Source organism: Rhinolophus ferrumequinum, chromosome 3 (genome assembly GCF_004115265.2).
Source record: "Rhinolophus ferrumequinum isolate MPI-CBG mRhiFer1 chromosome 3, mRhiFer1_v1.p, whole genome shotgun sequence".
In the NCBI taxonomy this organism is placed as follows: Eukaryota; Metazoa; Chordata; class Mammalia; order Chiroptera; family Rhinolophidae; genus Rhinolophus; species Rhinolophus ferrumequinum.
In genome coordinates this window covers 2,888,891-2,898,223 of record NC_046286.1, presented here as the reverse complement: position 1 = coordinate 2,898,223, position 9,333 = coordinate 2,888,891, and positions in this window count along the sequence as shown.

Here is a 9,333-nt window from a genome sequence, read left to right as displayed (position 1 = left end):
TGGCTTTTTAAATCCAGCAATGTCTTCAAAATTCATCCATGTTGTAGCATGTACCAGTACTTCATTCCTATTTTTATTATTATTATTAAAATACTATTTTTAAAAGCTTTTTTAGGTTTACAGCAAAACCAAGTGAAAAGTCCAGAGCATTCCCACATGTCTCCTCTTTCTCCATAGTTTCTCCTACTAGTAACATCTTGCATTGGTATGGTATGTTTGTTACAACTGATGAACCAATATTGATGCATTATTTTCAACTACAGCCCACAGTTTACATTAGAGTTCACTTTTTGTGTTGTACATTCTATGGGATTTTACAAATTATTTACACATATTTGATACATTGATATACTGTATTTTGCCGTGTATAATGTGCACTTTCCTGCCCAAATTTGTGAGGAAAAAATAAGGATGCACATTATACATGGGTGGTACTAATTCCATATCTATATAAACATTTTTAATTATTTTATTTATGCTTATGAGCTAAAAGTGTAACTCTAGAAATCAATAGCGATATCCATATGCAAAATAATACCCTGGAATACAATAATCGGTTTTGTTGACCTTACAACAAACTTGCAATGAAAGTCATTTCAGCCAACAATTCAACAAAATGAAACAAAGAGCGACATATTGTTGTCCACAGAGTAAGTGACTCTGACTTGACAAGATAGGTGACGCCTACTTTATTACCAAAGGCAACGTTTCTCTTCATACACTTTAGGTGGGAGCTAGCAATCTAGCTGATATTTTTATAAAAATTATTGGAAAATCCCTTGGAAAATTAAAATGAAAGATTTTTCCCCTGAAAGTTTGGGCCAAAACCGTGGGTGCACATTATACATGGGAGTGCATTGTACATGGCAAAATATGGTACCTCTATATACCTTATATATTCTTTATATTTTTAAAGACAAATTTATAGGTAAATATGTTACCTCTGACTTAAAATATTTTAAACATAACTCTATTTTGATTTAATGTAATTAAAATATTTTATGTAATAATGTCTGAATGTTAATGGTCCTTTTTCCTTCTGTTTTTTCTTTTTTGGAGGGGGGCAGGGTATGTTTTGGCCTTCCTTTCAGTCAATCGAACTCTTTGTTAGTCTTCTAGGCTTGTATAGGCACTATATATAAATATATGGGCTTTCCCTAGAAAAGTATCATGAATGTGCTTTTTATCAAATTCTTTTACTATGTATTAAGAAACACATTTTTCTTTAGCTTCCCAAAGTGGGGATTAATTTACTTTCTCAGTTAGGCAAACTATAGGGAAGGAGAGTGATGGCTTAAGGAAGGTGCCTCTGTCATTAAAACAGTCACTGTGGTTAATGGATGAGTAATTGGATTGGTCTCTCAAGGATCCAGTTCTCTCTTAACTCCTGATGCATAGATAGCTGGCTGTAGTCATATAAATCATGGCAACCCAGAATAGATGTAAAGATTGGATGGACTCAGTTTCAAGACGAGGACTGGAGAAAACAGGGAGACTAAATTTGTTAACCCCTCTATAGGAATTTTTCCTTACTTGTCAATAGACTATAAGTTCCATTAGGATAATAATATTTTTCTTTTTTATGTATCTTCACAACCAAGAAAAGTGACATAAGTTAGTTGATCAATAAACATTTGTAGAGAGCATGAATAGATTTATAAAATAAAATATATATTGAATCCTTATTTGTAGAATGTGCTGTACTGGGATCTAGAGATAAAAAGCTTAATAAGACATAATTCCGGCCCTAAGATATTTTTTTATTCTATTGAAGTTTGTTTTTTGAATGTCCTCTTATACCTTCATAAACTGTACTCAAAATGGGATTGCCAGAGTAGTTTAGCAATAAAGAATTAATTGATGGAGTCAGGAGGTAAATTAAAGGCCGTTACTTTGCTGGAAACCATAGGCTACTTGGAGACCATTCACCATTTGTTGATTTACCCACAGCTAGAGATGAGGATATGAGGGAAAATATCATCCCTGACATTTCTACAACTGTGATTCCAATAGAACGTTAACCTTCACATTTTCTTTCATTGTCCACCTCCAGCCTAAACTACCGAATCTCTAAGCTTAAAAGGACAGAAACCCATTAAGAAAAGTAGAAAAAGGACACGTGGAAGAATCCTGTTATAGAACAAAATATGAATTTAGTTCCTGCAGGAGAGATTCTAAAAACTCATTTGAGAATCTCATGCTGAATGTCCTAAGTATATAAAAAAGAAAAATATCCAAAACTGAACCCATTATCCTTCCTAGTCTATATCAAAGTTCCAATCCCATATGCTTTGTTGTTATCCCCATATATAGTGTCATGTCCAGAAATCCCTTGTCATCCACCATATAATTGATTAAACCAGTTAATATTTTTCCACTGTTCATTTACCTCTCTCCTGCCATTATTATCTCTTGCTTATTATATAAGCCCCCCTGACCCCCACTGTCAGTGAAGTTAATACTCTGGGCTCTAGGTTTATTCTTCCTGAGTTCAAATACTGGTTTTGCCACTTAGTGTGCCAGGGAAATTTCACTAATCTCTCATTTTCCATGAGAGATTCCTAAAGGGACTTGTGGTTTAAAGATCTGTCAATACAGTAGAAAAATCTAAATGGAACTCTTCTATCACCAGGAAGAGAGGCTTATTTAACAGAAGAAGCTCATATTTTATATCCTTGAAGACATAAGCTTGGTAATAGCAGCTAATGAAGACTGATTGCATTAAAAGCAAAGGAAACCCTCAACGGGGGAAAAACACTGTCAAAAAGAAAAATAAAAGGCCAGTGTTACCAATGACTCTTTCTCCATGAAGGATGCGGATATTTCTTCATTCCATTAGACCAGGTTTTTTTTCTCTGAAAACATAAACTGCAACATCAATTCCTTTGTCATTCACATACTCATAGAGGACAAAATTCTGGGTTTGCTGGCCAATGTAAACTTTTTTTTTTTTAAGAGCTCTTATTTCCCAAAAGGTTTGGTCTCCTGCCCAAATGGTTTACTGTCATACACTAGACATCCCCACCGCTTGGCAAATTCCAGGTTTAAGTAGATGGACACTAGCTATTAACTTTCAAAAGGCTTCAACAGATTTCTGTGTGCTTTCAACAATAGTAACATGTGTTGAGAATTCACTCAACTGTTGACTGTTCCCTTCGAACACCACCCATCCTCCATAACTGATAACATAAACAGTAAGAGAAATTTTTCCTTTAAATGTAGTTTTAAAACTATTTATTTCAACACACAGTGAGCACCAGAACAGAAGAGAGGCCATGCATTTATTTGGAGTTTTCTTGTGATAAATTGTTGCTGCTCCTAAAAATACTGTATTTCCCCAAAGATAACACTAGAAGAAATTCCCCCAAATATTTTCCAGTTGTCCCGTTTCTTTTCTGCCTTTTCCTCTTTGAAAGGGGCTGGAATGATACCGAGTGAAAATGACCTGTTCTCCACACAAGGACAGCTTTCTTGGAGAACATGCCTACAAGAAGCTTCAGTGGAGGAAGCAGAGATACCTAGGTGGCTGATACTACTTTTAAAGGTAACGGAGAGTTAGCTCCACGGGGGAACCCCATATCATAACTCCTTAAGTGAGTTACAGAGGTCTTTGGAGAATAATCAGGAAAATTTTCAGTGTGATCTGAAGCTAAGAAGATAGTCACAGATGTGCCAGCACCCTGAAGGCTAAAATAAGGATGCAGGGTTCAACAGAAGGTGATTCTAGTAAAAGAATAGACCCATCAACTATGTTGTAAAAGGACACATGCCCAGCCTCCACGTCCAGGAAAACTCCTATATTATGGGGTCACTGACTCAGCGGCAGAGACTTTGGCTGGGAAGTGAGAGCCTTAATTTCTCCTTCCTTGTACACCACCACCCAGAAATTCTTCTCTAGATTTTCTGCAAACAACCCGTCTCTCTTCACTGTACCTGAGCAAATACCCAGAGCCCATCTAGTTCCAGGTCCAACTTCTGTCCCCACATTTACCTCTACATCCCAGTCATGTCTCCCCAGGGTAAAGCAATCCCGGCCCAGAACTCTGAGGTGCTTTCAGGTGCATGTGTGTGTGAAGGCATTATCGTCCTGAGGAACATCTTCTATTGAAGAAACAGGTTTTCCAGCACAAAAGATCAATGAAACCAAAGCTGGTTTTTTGAAAAGATAAACAAAATTGACCAACTTTTAACCAGACTCATCAAGAAAAAAAAGAGAGAAGACTCAAATAAATATTAGAAATAAAAGAGAAGGGACAACCAACAGCACAGAAATACAAAAAATTTTAAGAAAATACTATGAGCAACTATATGCGAAGAAGTTAAACAAGAAATGGATAAATTCCTAGAAGCATACAATCTTCCATGGCTGAATCAAGAAGAAACAGAAAATCTGAACAGACAGATTACTACCAACAAAATTGAATCAGTAATCAACAAGCTTCAAACAAACAAAAGTCCTGGACCAGATGGCTTCACAGGTGAATTTTACCAAACATTCAAAAAAGAATTAACATGTATTCTCCTCAGACTATTCCAAAAATTCCAGGAAAAGGGAAGGTTCCCAAGTACATTTTATGAGGCCACCATTACCCTGATTCCAAAACCAGACAAAGACATTACCAAAAAAAAAAATCCTCAACAAAATATTTGCAAACCAAATTCAGCAATACATTAAAAAGATTATACATCACAGTCAAGTGGAATTTATTCCTGGTATGCAAGGTTGATTTAATATCCACAAATCAATTAATGTAATACACCACATTAACAAAATGAAAAATAAAAATTATATGGTCATATAAATAGATGCAGAAAAAAGACATTTGACTAAATCCAGCATCCATTTATGATAAAAACCCTTAAGAAAGTGGGAATAGAGGGATCATATCTCACCACAATAAAGGCCATATATGACAAACCCACAGCTAATATCATACTCAATGGGGAAAAGCTAAAAGCATTCCCCTTAAGATCAGGAACAAGACAAGGATGCCCACTCTCACCACTTTTATTCAACATAGTGCTGGAAGTTCTAGCCACAGCAATCAGACAAAAAAAAGAAGTAAAAGGCATCCAAGTTGAAAAGGAGGAAGTAAAATTGTCATTATTTGCAGATGACATGATACTATACATAGAGCACCCCAAAGAGTCCACCACAACAAACTATTAGAACTGATAAATTTAGTAAAGTAGCAGACTATGAAATTAATATTCAGAAATCAGTTGCATTTTTATACACCAATAATGAACTATCAGAAAGATAAATTAAGAAAACAATCCCATTTACAACTGCCTCAAAAAAAAAATAAATAAAATCCTTAGGAATAAATTTAACCATAGAAGTGAGACCTGTACTCAGAAAATTATGTCATTGAAGAGAGAAATTTAAAAAGACACAAATAAATGGAAACATATACCATGCTTATGGATAGGAAGAATTAATATAGTTAAAATGTCCATACTATCCAAAGCAATATATAGATTTAATGCAATCCCTGTCAAAATATCAATGGCATTTTTCACAGAACTAGAACATATAATCCTAAAATTTATATAGAACCATAAAAGACCCCAAATAGCTATGACAATCCTGAGAAATAAGAACAAAACTGGAGGTATCACACTACCTAATAGCAAATTATACTGCAAGGCTATAGTAATAAAAAAAACTATGGTGTTGGCATAAAAATAGATACATAGATCAATGGTACAGAATAGAGAGCCCAGAAATAAACCCATGGCTATAAGGGCATTTAATCTGTGAAAAAGGAAGCAAAAATTTACACTGGGGTAAAGACAATCTATTTAATAAATGGTGCTGGGAAAACTGGACAGATACATGCAAAAAAGAAAAAGAAAGAAAAGGAAAAAGAAAAGAAACTGGACCACCTTCTTACACCATATACAAGAATAAACTCAAAATGGATTAAAGACTTAAATGTAAGACCCAAAACCAGAAAACTCCTAGAAGAAAACATAAGAAGTAAACTCTCTGACATTACCCTTAGTAATATTTTTACTGATATATCTCCTTGGGCAAGGGAAACAAATGAAAAAATAAACAAATGAGACTACATAAACTAAAAAGTTTTTCACAGCAAAGGGCACCATCAACAAAACAAAAAGACACCCTACTGAATGGGAGAAGACATTTGCCAATAATACATCTGGTAAGGGGTTAACATCCAAAATTTATTTTAAAAAAACAAACAAACCTCACACAACTCAACACCAATTAAAAAATGGGCAGAAGACATGAATAGACATTTCTCCAAAGAGGACATACAGATGGCCAATAGACATATGAAAAGATGCTCAATGTCACTAATCATCATAGAAAAGTAAAAACCACAATGAGATGCCATCTCGCTCTTGTCAGAATGGCTATCATCAATAAATCAGCAAGTGACAAGTGCTGGCACGGATGTGGAGAAAAGGAAACCCACATGAACTGTTGGTGGGATTACAAATTGGTGCAGCCACTATGAAAAACAGTATGGAGGTATCTCAAAAAATCTGAAAATGGAAATACTTTATAACCCAGCAATTCCTGGGTATTTATCCAAAGAAATCCAAAACATTAATTCGAAAAAATATATGCACCCCTATGTTTATTGCAGCACTATTCACAATAGCCAAGATATGGAAACAACTGAAATGCCCATCAATAGAAAATTAGATAAAGAAACTGTGGTACATTTATTCAATGGAGTATTTATCAGCCATAAAAAAAAGAATGAAATCGCATCATTTGTGACAACATGGATGGACCTAGAGGATATTATGCTAAGTGAAATAAGTCAGACTGAGAAACACAAATATCATATGATCTCACTTATATGTGGAATCTAAAGAACAGAATAAATGAACAAACAAAACAGAAATAGACTCATAGATACACTAGAAAAACTGATGGTTGCTAGATGGGTGGGGGATGGGAAGAAGGTGAAAGGATTACAAAGTACAAATTTGTAGTCACGAAAAAGTAATGGAGATGTAAAATGCAGTATGGGGAATATAGCAAATAATGTTGTAAAGATTATGTAGGGTGTCAGATGGGTACTGGACTTATTGGGGGTATAGAGTTTTAGATGTAAATGTCTAGCCACTGTTGCTGTACACCTGAAACTAATGTGAAATAATAATTAATGTCAAATACACACACACACACACAAACACACACACACACACATCACGGGATGTAAAGTACAGCATAGGGAATATAGTCAATGGTATTGTAACAGCTATATATGATGTCAGAGGGGTAGCAGACTTGGTGGGTTATCACTTTGTGAGGGGTGTAAATGTCTAATTATTATGTTGTTTTGTACACCTGAAACTAACAATAAAAATAATAAAAATTAAAAAAATAAAAACATTTTGCTAGCATCACATAAAAGAACACTCATAAAATAAACAGAATTTCTCATAAAAATATTTACTTTATGGAAAAGAAAACTAGGCAAGAACGCAAAAAACTTGTACTGGGGAGTTCTCTGTCTTTGTCAGTTTTTTATTGTAAAAGTAATTCTCTGTAACAAACCACCTTAAAACTCCCCCCAAAAGTTAGGACGTGGTCACCATTAAGTCAGGAGAGTGGTTACTTAATGTGGAAAGAGGGAGAGCTCTGGGAGGGGGCACATGGAGAGTCAGCAGGAAGTCCCTTCAACATATACAGAATTTGACGCGGTCAGCATCTGCAGCGGTGGAAACACAGCCGGCATCCGCAGCTCCAGAGACACAGGGGATCCCAGGATGGAACAGAGAACACAAAAGCCAGGAGGGCCCAGCTTAAGAGGCACAAGATTCAACACACCCAGAGGCCAACTGTAGACCAAACCAGAGTACTACCGGGTTTGACCTACAAGTGACACACCCAGAGGGAATTCTCTACAGGCACAAGAGCCCACAGAGGTCAAACCACACTTAAGTGGTCAACCCTCATGCAGCAGAACAAACACCCTGCGGTGGGCAGAGCCAAGTCTCTCAACTAGTCAGCCTAGGAGTTAACCCCACCTACTCACAAGCGAAAAGCAATTAAAGATCTTCTTTAACAGGACAATATACACAGCACAAGAGTCACCTTTGGAGCACACACAGAGGAGAACGAAGTAGTACAAGTCAAATATAAAGGACATGTACTACATAAGATAACCTAGCAAGAACTTAGAACTCTAGAGGATCTACCTAATACATCGAAGCAAACACAGAGAATCAGCCAGAATGGGGAAACAAAGAAACATGTCCCAAATAAAAGAACAGAAGAAACCTCCAGAAATGGAACCAAATGAAACAGAGGTAACCAACTTATCAGAGACAGAGTTCAGAACACTGATGATAAGAATGTTTAAGGAGCTTAGACATGACATAAAGAAGGATGTACAAATCATAACGAACAACCAGTTAGAAATAAAGAACACAATTACTGAAATAAAGAACTCACTTGAAGGAATTAACAGCAGGTTAGATGAAGCAGAGGATCGAATCAGCGACTTAGAAGACAAGTTAGCAGAGATCACCCAAACAGAATAGAAAGAAAAAAGAATAAAAAACAATGAAGATGGTTTAAGAGACCTCTGGGATAACATCAAGCGCAACAACATGTGCATCATAGGAATACCAGAAGGTGAAGAGAGGAAGCAAGGGATTGAGAACATATTTGAAGTAATAATGTCCGAAAACTTCCCAAACCTGATGAAGGAAACCAACATACAAGCCCAGGAAGTGCAGAGAGTTCCAACCAGGATAAACCCAAACAGATCCACACCAAGACACATTATAGTTAAAATGGCAAAGCTTAAAGACAAAGAGAGAATCCTAAAAGCAGCAAAGAAAGACAGAGGGTTACATACAAGGGAACTCCCATAAGACTATCAAATGACTTTTCTACAGAAACATTGAAGGCCAGGAGGGATTAAGAAACTGTGGTACATTTATACAATGGAGTATTACGCAGCCATAAAGAAGAAAGAAATCTTACCATTTGCAACAACATGGATGGACCTAGAGAACATTATGTTGAGTGAAATAAGTCAGACAGAGAAAGACAAATACCATATGATCTCACTTATATGTGGAATCTAAAGAAAAGAATAAGTGAATGAACTAATCAGAAACAGTTTTGGAGACATAAAGGAAAAACTGAGGGTTGCTAGATGGTGGGGTGGGGATAAAGGGGAAGGTGAGGGGATTAGAAAATAGTCAATAACTACAGGATGGCCATGGGGTTTTGAAAATTAATTTGGGGAATGTAACCAATAATGTAAAGATTTTTTTTTTCTCTTTTCTTTTCCATAGTCAACTCTAGTTATTATTTTTTTGTATGTTCCAGAA